Source organism: Myxine glutinosa, chromosome 12 (genome assembly GCF_964187855.1).
Source record: "Myxine glutinosa chromosome 12, kmMyxGlut1.1, whole genome shotgun sequence".
Lineage (NCBI taxonomy): Eukaryota > Metazoa > Chordata > Myxini > Myxiniformes > Myxinidae > Myxine > Myxine glutinosa.
This window is the reverse complement of record NC_136272.1, coordinates 96,948,626-96,962,636: the sequence shown is the minus strand read 5'-3', so window position 1 is coordinate 96,962,636 and position 14,011 is coordinate 96,948,626. Positions and strand designations below refer to the sequence as shown.

The 14,011-nt window shown below is 49.9% G+C and overlaps 1 pseudogene across 1 annotated transcript in view; it reads left to right on the top strand.

Annotated features, from left to right (window-relative positions):
- LOC137437657 (SWI/SNF-related matrix-associated actin-dependent regulator of chromatin subfamily A member 5-like) overlaps nt 1-13,749 on the top strand; it is a 31,972-nt pseudogene extending 18,223 nt beyond the window's left edge. The window contains exons 7-10 of the transcript XR_013621018.1: nt 2,335-2,453; nt 2,668-2,880; nt 12,294-12,389; nt 13,072-13,749. The product of XR_013621018.1 is annotated as an SWI/SNF-related matrix-associated actin-dependent regulator of chromatin subfamily A member 5-like (transcript). The remainder of the gene's footprint in view (nt 1-2,334; nt 2,454-2,667; nt 2,881-12,293; nt 12,390-13,071) is intronic.
- Nucleotides 13,750-14,011: the final 262 nt, after the last annotated feature.

Genomic DNA, 14,011 nt, shown 5'->3' with positions numbered 1-14,011 from the left:
CAGGAAATGTCCTGTTTTTACAGACGTCATAAAGGACACAGACAACAAGCATTCTGAGTATTGCGCTGAAATACATGTCCCCTACCGGCAGTCTGTCGTACGGAAAACTGTTGGGGAAATTACCACAAGTTCAAAGTGCCATAACTTTGTCAAAAATGATCTAAACGTCGTGAAGTTCGAACTTGATCTGTAACTTATCATGAGGAAACCATGTACCAAGTTTGAAATCATTAGCATTAAGAGTTTAGAAAAAAAAGTCCGGAAAACTGTTCCTTGCGTGACGGACGGACAGACTGACAGACCATGTGGAACGCTCAGTGCTCGCCGCCCCGTGTTCAGGCCATTGGTGCTCATATGGTTGGCAGCGAGTGCCCCGGAAGCATTTCCGGAAAGAGTGACAATCATATGTGTGGGAAAATTGCATGCTCAGTCAGGGTCGTCCAGATAGCTCAGATGGCAGAGCACTGGTATGGTTTTTCTGAGAGCCGAGGTTCGATTCCTGGTCTGGGCATGTAATTTTCCAACATATACCAATTTAGTTGTATTTTAAATTGCTGCGAGGTGTTTTTTTGTTTGTTTGTTTCTGGTGGGAGGTTATTCCAGTCTCTTGTGGTATTAGGTATGTAACAATTAAGGTATGCCTTAAGTGCGACACTGGAGAGGCACAAAGCAGTTGGTGTTTCCTCTCCTGGAGCGGATTGCTTGGTTGACGTATGGTGGAATATCAATAGTAACTTCATGGTGTTCTGCCTTGAAGAACAGTATGAGCATACTTGGCCGTCGTCGATGTTGCATTGAAGGTCACTTCAAGGAGCTCAACATTGACGTAATACTGGAATATCTGGCATAGTCATTAGAGACAAACCATGCTGCACATATATCCAGTTTATTTTCAAGGTAGGATCCCAAATCTGTAGGCTCAGGTTTGGGATGTACCAATGCCTTGTTTGCAGCTATGTCAACGCTTGCTTCCCATTTTGGTAGGCTTCTCCTTCCGAATCCCAGGATTTTGTTTGCAACATTTACAACATGGTTCACATGATGATTACCTGTCATGTTGCTTGACAGGTTGACACCAAGATAATGGCTCTGCTGAATAGATGTAAAGTTTACCCTCAACATGCAGTATGTTTAATCCCAAGGTTGTCCGCATCTTGTTGCATGCATTGTGTGGCACTTTGACAGGTGGAAAGTCATTTGCCATCTGTGGGACAAATCCCTCAATGTGTCTGGATATTTCTGCAACTGAACTTGATATTCCTGCCCATGAATGGATCGGTACAAAAGGCAATCGTCAGTGAACCAAGGTCTTCAAGATTATTGGACTCTCCTGCAATGAAGCTGAGTTTATGGGCCTATCATTTTGCCATCACAGACAGGTCGGTGGTCTCTGTCTTCCTCTGCCTCCTTTCTCATCGACCACCCCTCCCAGGTGTTCATATGGTCCACCACCTTCCCTTTCTGGTGAAACTGCCTGAATCGAGGATCACTGTTCACATCACTCATTTGTTTCTTTTATTTCCCACCTGTGCAACCAACTTCCATATCCTCTTCAATCTCATTCTTCCCTCCAGGTCGTCAAGACAGCTGTTCGCCACCATGTCAGATCATCTCAATTCAAAACCTGACCTCTACTACTCTCGTTAAGCTTCCACCCCACCCAACCCCTTCTTCCAAATCTCCAGTTTTCCCTCATGAGAGTTCCCTTCTGTATCCACCTTGTCCACCACTTGCATCCTCTCCTGTCCCTAATTTTCCTTCTGTCTTGTTTGTCTTTTTCCCTCTGTCTTGGCCTTTGTCTCTGCTGTTGGTGTTTTCCCCCTTTCTCTGCTGTTCCTTTTGTCCTGTTGTATCCTGGTCTATTCACTATACTAGTACTAGCTCAAACACCAGCCTTGGCTATGTAATACAAAAAAAAACCATCTCCTCCACAGTGTTCACAAGATGTGTCTCACAAAAGTGGGCTTTCAAAAAGCCATGCTGATATGTTTTCAGGTTTTTATGTCTTTCTATACGAGCCATAATATTATGGAAAATTATGTGCTGAAAGATTTATAGAGACTGATGTAAGTGAGCTCGGTCTGTTGTCAGCAGGGAGTGATCGGTTTCTTTCCTTTGGTAAAAATCGGTCTCTTTCCCATGTCCTTCTTTCTCAAGACGACATGGTGAAAGGTGTTCTATGAACTCCCTAGTTGATGAAATGTTCCAGTTATCTTTCTCCGAGTCAAATGCTCTTCACAACAATCCCATTAGGTTGACCTCCGTATTGAATATATTTACCCACATTGCTGCTCTCATTAATCTGTGGAACTTCACTTTTATTTCTCATCATAGCGGTGTTCTGGGATCACTCCAATGAGCTGCAGGACATCGAGAAGATCATGTCCCAGATTGAGCGTGGAGAGGCTCGGATCCAGCGTCGCATCGGCATCAAGAAAGCGTTGGATGCGAAGGTGTGGGGCACTCGCAACAAGAACTGCCACGGTTAAAACATCCTGTTTTATGTCGTCTCATTTTAATCTTTCTTTCTTCCCTCGTGCATTCTCTTCGAGATTCTAAAATCTGATTGTGTACTTTGTTGTCATGGTTCTGTTTTCTGTTTGTCGTTGATTATGCACATGCCAATTTGATTGGATGGATCCGAACAAAACTCTGGCCTGTCGCCAGATTGCTCGCTACAAGGCACCCTTCCACCAACTGTGCATTGCCTATGGTACCAACAAGGGGAAGAACTACACTGAAGAAGAGGATTGTTTCCTCATCTGCATGCTGCTCAAGATGGGTTTCGACCGGGAGAGCGTCTACGACGAGCTGCTGCAGTGTGTGCGCAACGCTCCGCAATTCAAGTTTGACTGGTTTCTCAAATCCTGCACTGCAATGGTACGTTTCCCGCCTTCCTGGATTTCGGAATGCGTGGAAATGTGCAAAACTTTTTGTTTTGATTTATTCACTTGTTGTACACCGCTCCTTTGCTATTCCATCTCCAGGCGCTCACTGCATGATGTCATCGCCCGGCACCGCACGGGGACCGGTGATGACAAGTAGTACTGAAAAGGATTACTCAAAATGGGGGTATGCTTATTTAAAATGGGGGTGCGGAACTCAAAATGACGGCATGCTTACTCAAAATGGGCGTACAGAACATAAAAAGTGCTATTGTTCTACAAAGGTAAAACATATATATTGTTACGGATCGCGGTTTAGATGTTATGATGGGCCGAGCGGATGGTCCACCGCGACCTAACAGTCCCCCCGATTCTTCCCCAACTCACCCGATTCACCCAGACGTTGGCCAAATCACGCTACGCTAAATCAATGATTGGAAAGGACACAACGACTGGGATAAATGAAACGACGCAAGGGGTACAGTTCTCAAGACCTCCGGAGGAGGATATAATTAGTGTTGGAGAAAAGGGGTAGATTACAAGGTAGAGTGAGGTAAAAGACACAGAAGAGATAGGCACTTAGATACAATCTTATCTATCCCAGACAGACCACAGACAAACGGAACAAGGCTGACTTACACAGGGATTGATGGCAGGGAAGGACAGGTCGGTTGATAGCACAAGGTGCACCTTGGCTCGGGGACAGGATCAAGCACGGTCCAAAAGATGCAGGGAGGCCTCACAGCGCTCGGAGGTGGCGTCTTTCTTTCTCCAAGCTCAGCGCGCATCTGACGTCACCTCCCTCTTCCTGCGCATGCTCAGCGGGGAGTCACACGCCCTCGGCTGGTTGGCTCCGCCCCAGATGGGACCAGTCCGCCGCTTCTATTGGGTGCGGGGGTTACCGGGCTCCGCCCTTGACGAGGAGCTGACAGCGAGCCCCTACGTGGTAACCCCGTCGAGCACATGTTCGATGGCGGCTCGTTGGAAAGGCCTGGTGCCCTCCCAACACCCCCTACCAACCAAGCCGGAGTGAGGACACGCACTCCCCGCGCCGCCGCCGTTGTTGTTGTTGTTGTTGTTGCTGAACCGTGAGGAAGAGCTGCGGGGAGGTATTGGGAGGTCCTAAACTTCCTAACGGTGCCATACAATCACATTCTGGTGCAACGAAGGGTCAGAATTAATGGAAACGAATCCTTAACTGACATAGACTAAGAATAACTAGCAAGATGTCCTATAGTTGTCTACGTGAGATGCGGTGGACCTGGATGCGACATTTAATGGGGGAAATAGGGGTCGGGTCTACAGAGTGTTGTTTACAGAAAATGGGACTAGGGAATGGGGGATTGGGGATAGTTGGGAAGTATTGAGGAAATAGGGGAATATTTACAAGCGGATATGGATGGATCCAAATCCCATATCCGCAACAATATTTACAGAAGTACCAAGAAATAAAAGCTAACCTTTTGTACTTTTACCTCATATTCATCTTTTGATCTCAAATACAAATCTGATGAGGATATAGTAATCATACTAAAATACGCCATTTGTGTCTGTGATGAATTTTTGTCGCCAATACATTCTGTCGTTACTTATCCAATCTCAACCAAACCTGTCAGGATGACGGAGGGTTACACAATGAAGGTTGTAGCGCATTCATTCCCCCCCCCCTCCCCAAGGAGGTTCCCCCCCCCCCCGAGCAAGTTTGCCCGCCATTGCTGTCAATGGGGTTGCACGTTGAGGTGTATATAAATGTTAAATTAGCTTTATCGTGGCATATTTCCAAAGAAGATTTATCGTGACGTTTTTCCAAAGACGCTTTTAATAACAAAATTAATGATAATCACATATTGTTAATGTTATTACAAAACAATATTAATACTAATAATGTCCCACTTCCCCAAGGCGTTTTTCCTGCAGTGATTATCTATCTATAATTCCAGTAATCTCTGTACGTTTGTACGTCTGTACGTCTGTACGTTTGTCTGTGACCGCTGTTTCTCGACAACTACCGGTCCGATATACTTGAAACTTGCCAGGTATATTGCTGGGGACCCGAGGATGTGCCTTTTCAAGGTTTGAAATTAATCGGACAAGTACTTACCGAGCTATGGCGATTTAGCCGTTCGCCGTTCGCTTTGCCGTTGCGAATGGACCAAACCATTCATGTAAATAGAGGGGGGGGGGTTCTGTGGTCGTTCGCTTTGGCTTTGCGAATGGACCAAACCATTCATGTAAATAGAGGGGGGGGTTCTGTGGTCGTTCGCTTTGGCTTTGCGAATGGACCAAACCATTCATGTAAATAGAGGGGGGGGGGGGGTTCTGTGGTCGTTGCGAATGGACCAAACCATTGTTTTTTTTTTGCAGTTTTTTTTTTTTTTGCAGTTTTTTTTTTTTTGCAAGGAACGGGCACCCACGTACGGGCACGTCCTAGCTTATATATAGTACGGGCATGCCCTAGTGTGTATAAATAGGGGAAGGCGGGGCAAGTTGAGCCAGTTTTTGTTCTTGGAATGTTAGGACTGAACTTACTGATGATCTTGCACAAATGAGTATCTTGCCTTCTAATTTAATCCTTGGGAAACATTTTGAAGCTCGTTCTTACTTTCTATCCCCACACTGAAAGTCACTGTGACCTTTGAAAAAACGGAGGCCAAATGGCTCAACTTGCCCGCCTGAGGGGTAAGTCGATCCAACCTCTGGGGTGAGTTGTACCACATAGGGGTAAGTTGATCATTGCCCCAAATAAAGATAACTAAAGTAGAAAACCATTGTTTTGCCAGAAAAATATTTAATGTTGTAAAGTTCTACAACACTGAACGAAATGATTACCTTGTGTTCATGGTTATAGTCATCAGTTACGAACAAATTGAGTCACTCTCATAGAAAAACAAGATTGTCAACTGTGGTAAGAAAAGTCAACTCAATCCACCTGTCACAGTTTCAAGTCACAATTAAACAAAAAGTATCCCAAATAGTTGATCATTGCCCCAAATAAAGATAACTGAAGTACAAAAATTGGTCTGCCTGAAAAATATTGAATGTACTTGTTACAACACTGAACGAAATATTTACATGTACCTTGTGTTCATGGTTTAAATTCACTGTGGCAGCTTGATTGAGTTGAAAACAGCTGCCACAGTTTTAAGTCACAATAAAACAAAAGTGTCCCAAATACACCCAGAAAGGCCAACAGTCAGACTGTGGCAATTAAGGCACAATATCTTGCTCATCAATGCCAGCTTCATCATTTGGATCTGGAACTAAAACTGAAACATGTCAGAAATCAAGTCAATTAAGCTGCCAAACTGACAAGTCACAATTGAACACAAGCTGTCCAGAACAACGGGCAGAACTGCCAACGCACTTATGCTGTGGCAGCTTACGCACGATGTCTTCCAGTTCAAATCCTGCTTCATCCTTTGGGATTGGAACAAACACTGGGTTGTCCGATCCAACTTTTCCAGCAACCTTCTGCAGGAAGACACCTTCAAACTGAAATTCCTCTCTCCATTCAGTACATCAACCCGAGCAATGTAATGCACAAATCTTGATTTGCCAGCACATTTGCCCGAGCTTTGCTCGGAGCGCTTGAAATGGCAGCACGGCAAGGAATGCTCCCCGGGGAGTGGAGATGGTACACCCAGTGTGGTGCAGGCTCGCAATGTATCCAATGACCGGGGTAATAATATGGTATTCTGTAAGCGCTTTGAGCCTTTGGGGAAAAGCGCATTATAAATGCTAATTATTATTATCTCCACCAACATGAGTTGGCAAGTTGGGCCAGACCCTACGGGGCAAGTTGAGCCATGGCTCGATTTGCCCCATAGGGTCTGGCTCAACTTACCCCAGTCTGAACTTTCTGAGATGTCTCCACATACACACATATTCTATGCATCCATCGTATTAAAGTCTATGACAAGAATGGAGACATACCTGGACTAACAATTGTCATCTGATATCCATATTATATCTATGCTGCATATGGAAGAAACGTGAACTTACCTGTTTTACACCTTTTTACTTTTATGGCTGAAAATTGGATTTTTCCCTCTGCAACACTGGTTTCTGTTTCAATTTAGAAAACAATATGGCAGAATTTGGAGTTATGCAATGGGGCATCTATAGATGGCGCCACCACAAAGTCTGACTCATTCATAACTGGCTGGGAGGTGGTGGCTCAACTTACCCCAATGCTCAACTTGCCCCGCCTTCCCCTATAGCTTATAGTTATAATAGCCTTTCCGAAGAAGCAACGGCTTCCACAGGAAGTAAAAATATTATACCGTAGCGGTTACCGGAAGCATGACACAATTACCTTGCACCGGCCGATGACGCAACCGGCGAGCGGTCACTTGTCCGGACTCGCCCGGGCGTGTCCAGACTTGCCTTTCCCGGGCGAACACTTGGCTTACCTATTTGCATACCACACCCCGCCTGAGAGGCGTGGCTTTTGTGTGTTGAGCTTTACTTATAAATTGCCGCCCGTTAGATGGGCAGATTCAGTGCTTTTGAGTTCTTTAGAGTGAGCTGAAAATAAATAGCTCAGTGAAACTTCATTCCTGGCGTCGTTCATTTTGTCCGGTTTTATCGTGCGAGCTGAGCTCCCACAATTGGTGACCCCGGCGTGATAAACATGGCGATGGAGTCATCTGTAGCTTTGAAGCTCCCGGGCTTTTGGGAATCGCACGCGGCCGTCTGGTTCACCCAAGCGGCTTCTCAATTCGCCCTGCGGAACATTACAGAGGACACAATGCGCTACCACCATGTGGTCTCCGCGCTCAATGCCTCCACCGCGGCCCGGGTCCTGAGCTTCCTCCAGAACCCGCCGAACACCGACAAACACGGCGCGCTCAAAGGCCTACTCCTCGGTGCGTTTGGACTCACGGAGACCGAACGCACGCGACAACTACTCGACCTCCTGGAGCTGGGTGAGGCCCGTCCATCTGAGTGCATGGATCACATGCTGGCTCTATTCGGCAACCACAGCCTGGATTTCCTCTTCCGCGAGCTGTTCCTCCGGCAGCTACCCGGGCAGGTACGGTTAGCTTTGGCTAACTCGCCCATCACGGACCCTCGCGCCCTGGCCAAGGAGGCCGATAAATTTTTCTCGGCCAGGCGACACGTCGGAGTGGCCGCCTGGAACCCTGGGCCGACCGAGGCAATGCCCGCGCCACGACCGGCGCCACCACCGGCCGAGTCAGCCGAACCGAACCCGACGCGACCGCCGGAGCCTCCACCAGAGCGGACCATGTGCTATTACCACGCCAGGTTCGGGCAGAAGGCCAGAACGTGCCGCCCACCGTGCACTTTCGGCAGGTCGGGAAACGACCAGGCCGGCGCTCGCTGCCTGCCATGAGCGTCGGCCATTCAGGCAGCCTTCTGTTTATCACGGACACAGCGTCTGGGCGGCGTTTTTTGTGCGACACCGGCGCTCAGCTGAGCGTGATAGCCGCTTCGGTGCAGGACAAACAGGCCGCGCCATGCGGCCTCGCCTTGGTCGCCGCAAACGGCTCCTCCATCCGCACCTTCGGTTCGCGCAGCGTCGCATTCTGCTTCGGGGGCCAGCGCTTCAGGTGGGACTTCATCACGGCGAACGTGCCCATGGCCTTGCTGGGTGCAGATTTTCTTTGCGCGCATGGGCTTTTGGTCGACGGCAAACGGCGTCGGCTCATCAACACGGAGACCTTCAGCTCGCTCGCTTGCTCATTGAGCGGCTCCGCACCAACCAAGCTAGCCTGCGCGCTCCCGGCCGTGGACGATTTCACCCGCCTACTCGCCGAGTTTCCCGCCCTCACGCAGCCGACGTTTTCGGCCGTCGCCGTCAAGCATGGCATCGAACACCACATCCCAACCACAGGTCCACCGGTCTACGCCAGGGCTCGCCGCCTCGACTCAGCCAAACTCGCCGTGGCAAAGGCGGAATTTCACGCGCTGGAGCAATTGGGCATTGTGCGGCGCTCGAATCGTGCGTGGGCCTCGCCCCTGCACATCGTGCCCAAACCGGGTGGCGGATGGCGACCATGCGGCGAGTACCGCTGCATCAACGACACCACCACCCCCGACCGGTACCACATACCACACATACAGGACTTTTCCGCCCGTTTGGCGGGGCGGGTGATCTTTTCCAAGGTCGACCTCATTCGGGGCTACCACCAGGTACCCGCCCGGCCGGCCGACGTGCCGAAGACAGCGGTAATTACACCTTTTGGCCTCTTCCAGTTCCTTTGCATGCCGTTCGGCCTTAAGAACGCGGCCCAGGCCTTCCAGCGGCTGATGCACAGCGTGCTGCGCGACCTCACCTTCCTTTTTGTTTACCTGGACAACATTCTCGTCGCCAGCACTTCCCGGGCGGAGCACCTCATCCACCTGCGCACGCGTTTTGAGCGCCTCGGCCAGCATGGTCTCACCATCAACCCGGCGAAATGCCAGTTTGGCGTAATGGCCATCGACTTCCTGGGGCACCACATCACGAAGCGTGGGGCCGTCCCGCTGCCTACCAAGGTGGAGGCAATCACAAGTTTCCCGCGCCCCCACTCCATCAAGGCCCTACAGGAATTTTGGGGGATGGTAAATTTCTACCACCGGTTCGTGCCTCATGCCGCCCAACTCATGCGCCCCCTGTACGAAGCCCTCCGGGGCAAGCCGGCCAAGCACGACGTCGCCTGGACCACAGAGATGGACGCGGCATTCACGGGCGCTAAGCTGGCCCTCGCCAACGCGACCATGCTGGCGCACCCGGTGCTCGACGCACCCATCGCCCTCACCACGGACGCTTCCAACTATGCGGTGGGCGCCATGCATGAACAGTGGGTGAACGGGGCTTGGCAACCGCTGGCCTTCTTCAGCCGGCAGCTTCGCCCTAACGAGCGCAAGTATAGCGCTTTTGACCGTGAGCTCCTCGGCCTTTACCTGGCTGTTCGCCACTTCCGCCATCTTTTGGAGGGCCGCCCGTTCATGGCGTTTGTGGACCACAAACCCCTGGTCTTCGCCATGGCCAAGGTTACGGAGCCGTGGTCGGCCCGCCAGCAGCGCCACCTCTCCGCCGTGTCCGAATTTACGACGGACATCCGGCACGTCGCGGGCAAGGACAACGCTGTGGCCGATTGCCTCTCCCGGTCCGGCGCGAACGCCGTTCACCTGGGTGTGGACTTCGCCCGCATGGCGGCCGACGAGACCGCCGACCCCACGGTGCAAGCCCTCCGGACAGCGGACACAGGCCTGCGGTTGGCTGACGTCCCCTTCGAGGACACAGGCACGGTTCTCCTGTGCGACGTTTCCCTGGGCAAACCTCGACCCATCGTGCCCACCGGATGGCAGCGGCACATTTTTGAAGCCCTCCACCGCCTTTCCCACCCAGGCCGGAAAGCATCACAGAAGCTCGTGGCAGCAAAGTTCGTCTGGCACGGGCTCTGTAAGGACGTCCGCGACTAGGCCAACGCCTGTGTCACCTGCCAATGCGCGAAGGTCCACCGGCACACCCAGGCCCCGTTGGCACCATTCGACGTGCCCGCGCGGCGCTTCGACCACGTCAATGTGGACCTGATGGGACCCCTGCCCTCCTCGCGGGGCTTCACACACCTCCTCACGATGGTGGACAGGACCACCAGGTGGCCAGAGGCCGTCCCGTTGGCATCAACGACATCCGCCGACATGGCGCAGACCTTCATTGGCACCTGGATTGCCCATTTCGGTGCGCCCTCGGACATCTCCTCCGACAGAGGCCCGCAATTCGCCTCCGAGCTTTGGGGCGCGGTCGCCCAGGCCTTGGGGGTCAAGCTACACCACACCACGGCCTACCACCCCCAAGCCAACGGCTTGTGCGAGCGGTTCCACCGCTCGATGAAGGCCGCTCTCAGGGCCAGCCTCCAGGATGACGATTGGTCCGACAGGCTCCCGTGGGTCCTATTGGGCCTCCGAACGGCCCCCAAAGAGGACCTCCAGGCTTCCACCGCCAAGCTGGTCTATGGCCAGCCACTGCACGTGGTCGGTCCTCCAGGAGGCCACCAGGAGATTTGCCCCCGTGCCCACGTCCCACCACGGCTGCCCCCAACCCCACGTCCTCCCAGCACTTCGCACTGCGGAGTACGTTTTTATCCGGCACGACGCACACCGGGGACCGCTCTGGCCGCCGTACGATGGACCTTTCCGGGTCCTGAAGAGGGACGACAAGTCGTTCATCATCGACATCGGCGGCAAGCCGGACCGCATCTCCGTGGACCGCCTCAAGCCGGCCCATTTGGACCTCGACCAACCTCCACGGTTGGCCCTTCCTCCACGACTGGGCTGTCCCCCGTCAACCAAGCCCCCCGCCCGACCATCCACCGCCACGCCACCTACCACCCCCACACGAATCGCCAGGGGTCGTTTCGGCTGGGTCATCAAGACCCCCCTCAAACTGACTCTCCCAGTGCATATTAATTCTGGGGGGGCGCATGTAGCGGTTACCGGAAGCACGACACAATTACCTTGCACCGGCCGATGACGCAACCGGCGAGCGGTCACTTGTCCGGACTCGCCCGGGCGTGTCCAGATTTGCCTTTCCCGGGCGAACACTTGGCTTACCTATTTGCATACCACGCCCCGCCTGAGAGGCGTGGCTTTTGTGTGTTGAGCTTTACTTATAAATTGCCACCCGTTCGATGGGCTGATTCAATGCTTTTGAGTTCTTTCGAGTGAGCTGAAAATAAATACCTCAGTGAAACTTCATTCCTGGCGTCGTTGATTTTGTCCGGTTTTATCGTGCGAGCATAGCTCCCACAATACACCACAAACACGCATGGTTGGCTTTTTAAACAGTCGCTAATGCTCTTTATAACACTAAATGAAGAAATTTGGAGGAATCCCGACATCCCTGAAGTAAGGTTTACTCACAGGACTGAGTGAAGATCTACTGTACTCTATATAGCCCACAAATGTTGTTGGGTTAACAACATGGCCCTTTCTGCCACTACCGTGGCATTTTTCGTGGCCAACTTTTGAAACTCGCTCCTGCTGTTTCATACGAAACTGAAAGGGAGAAGCTCGGGTTGTGCTCCTTTGCCAAGCAGCTAGCTAGCGCTTGCCAAGCCAGCCGTTCCTTTACGGTTTTGAATGGAGTGCTTGCTCAAATGCTTAAACCACGAGGCGATCTCTTCACAAGAAACTTGGTAAATGAACAAACACCCGATGTTATTGAGATCCGCCCATCGATCAACTGTAATCTATAAACCCCAAAGCGGAATGACCTTCCCTGCCCCTCCCGAAGTCTGCGGGTGTACTAGTGATAACAAATTTGACTTCACTGTTCCAACACTTATGGAGAGCACTGAATGTGCATGGTGATGGGTACATATGTGTGTGGTGGGACAAATGTGGTGATATGTCCTTGTGTTGTGGGACAAACATTGCAATGGATACCTATGTTTTCAGGAATTGCAGAGACGCTGCAACACATTGATATCGCTCATTGAGAAGGAGAACCTGGATCTGGAAGAGAAAGCTGAAAGGAAGAAGAGAGGACCCAAAGTAGGATTAATTAAAAACCGTTTACCTGTAATAGACACCTGGTTGTACGTTGGTATTTTTTGGAGAAACATCCATACTTTCTCACGTTTTTATATCTCCGCAGCCGAAGGAGCAGGAGGCATTACGTTTTTTGGTTGTGTGTGCGTTCATGCGTAGGAGATTTTTGTAACCGCAATAACTTGTGATAGACTGAAAGGATTGCAAATTATCTTGGCATAAGTTTGAACTGTCATACAATGATGAACCAATCCGATTTTGGGTTCATCGGGTCTATTTATGGTCATGTGACCTTTAATTTAAAATCTTTGTCACCACAATAACTTGTGAACCACAGAAGGGATTTCAACCCAACTTGGCACAAGTATGGACTGTGATACAAAGATGAACTGACTGAATTTTGGGTTCAACAGGTCAAAGGTCATGTGACCTTAAATCATTTTGCAGATATAATAACTCGAGTTTGAAGCATCTGATGTTTTCTCTCTTCTACTTCTCCCTCATGTGACCTTTAAGTTGTCATGTGAAGTTTAATTGATATAAAACGTAACTGGGTTGACCTGTAACGCAGGCGGAGGCATGTCCATCGACGCATTCACGTCAAATTCCATTTTCTATTTTTTGTTGCTGCTCATTGTTCGTCAGAATTGAGCCAAAAGTGCTTCATTTCTTTCTGCGATTACAGGCACAGAAGCGAAAGTTGGACAGCTCGGATGGCCGGCCGAAAAAGAAGAAAATGAAGCTGTGAAGTTTCCCTTTGAGCTCCTGCTTCTCCCCGTCACGCTCCTGTATCTTATCTCCTGCGTTTTACAAATACCACTTCTTTCCTTCTCACGTTTGTATCGATCTGCAGATCGTTGACGTAGTCATCACTGTTCCTACTTCTCGCTAAATAAATAAATAGATTTATGCGCAGAGGGTCTGTCACATCCGAGTACACCTGCAATGCAGTGACCCAGGACTTGCAGGAATCTTTCTTTCCCAGTCGAATTATTTTAACTCTAATTCCATTAAGGCACTTGAACCTTTTGCTCTTTTTGACCTTTGTGCCGATGAGCGTAGCGTTTCGGCAGCGTGGCCGGACTCTTGGCTGGTAGGCCAGCTGCACCTGTGATGTTCATTTTGACCACCAGGCTGACACATTTTTGCATTTTTGACCAAAGTGGTTATTTGACATTTTCCAGATGTTAAAAAATAGGGGTTTGCAGTCAGGAGAATGTTACCCTCCCTGGCAGGGAAATAAAAAGCGCTCTCGTTTGTAATGGTTTGAATAATAGATAAAAGCTTTTCTTTCTCGTTTTTATTTTTTTTGTAAAAGAGGCCTTTGACCTTTGACTGAACTTTCCGAAATGCAGTCTTTCAATGGGACCAACTTTTTATTGTAAAGTTGATTACATTTTCCTTGTTTTGTTTTTCAAATGTTTTGTTGCATTATATTTCGAATCTTGCGGCTTTCCTTTTCCTCTCACCTTCAATGTTGTGTTTATTCCTTTTTAACAATAAAACTACTTTTGGAGTAATTGCGTTTCCACATAACCCCTTGCTCTTTTGTGGGGTTTTCAGGACAGGTAGTCGTATTTGCGCGACAGCGATAGCACACTTGTCGAACGACTTTTAAATATCGA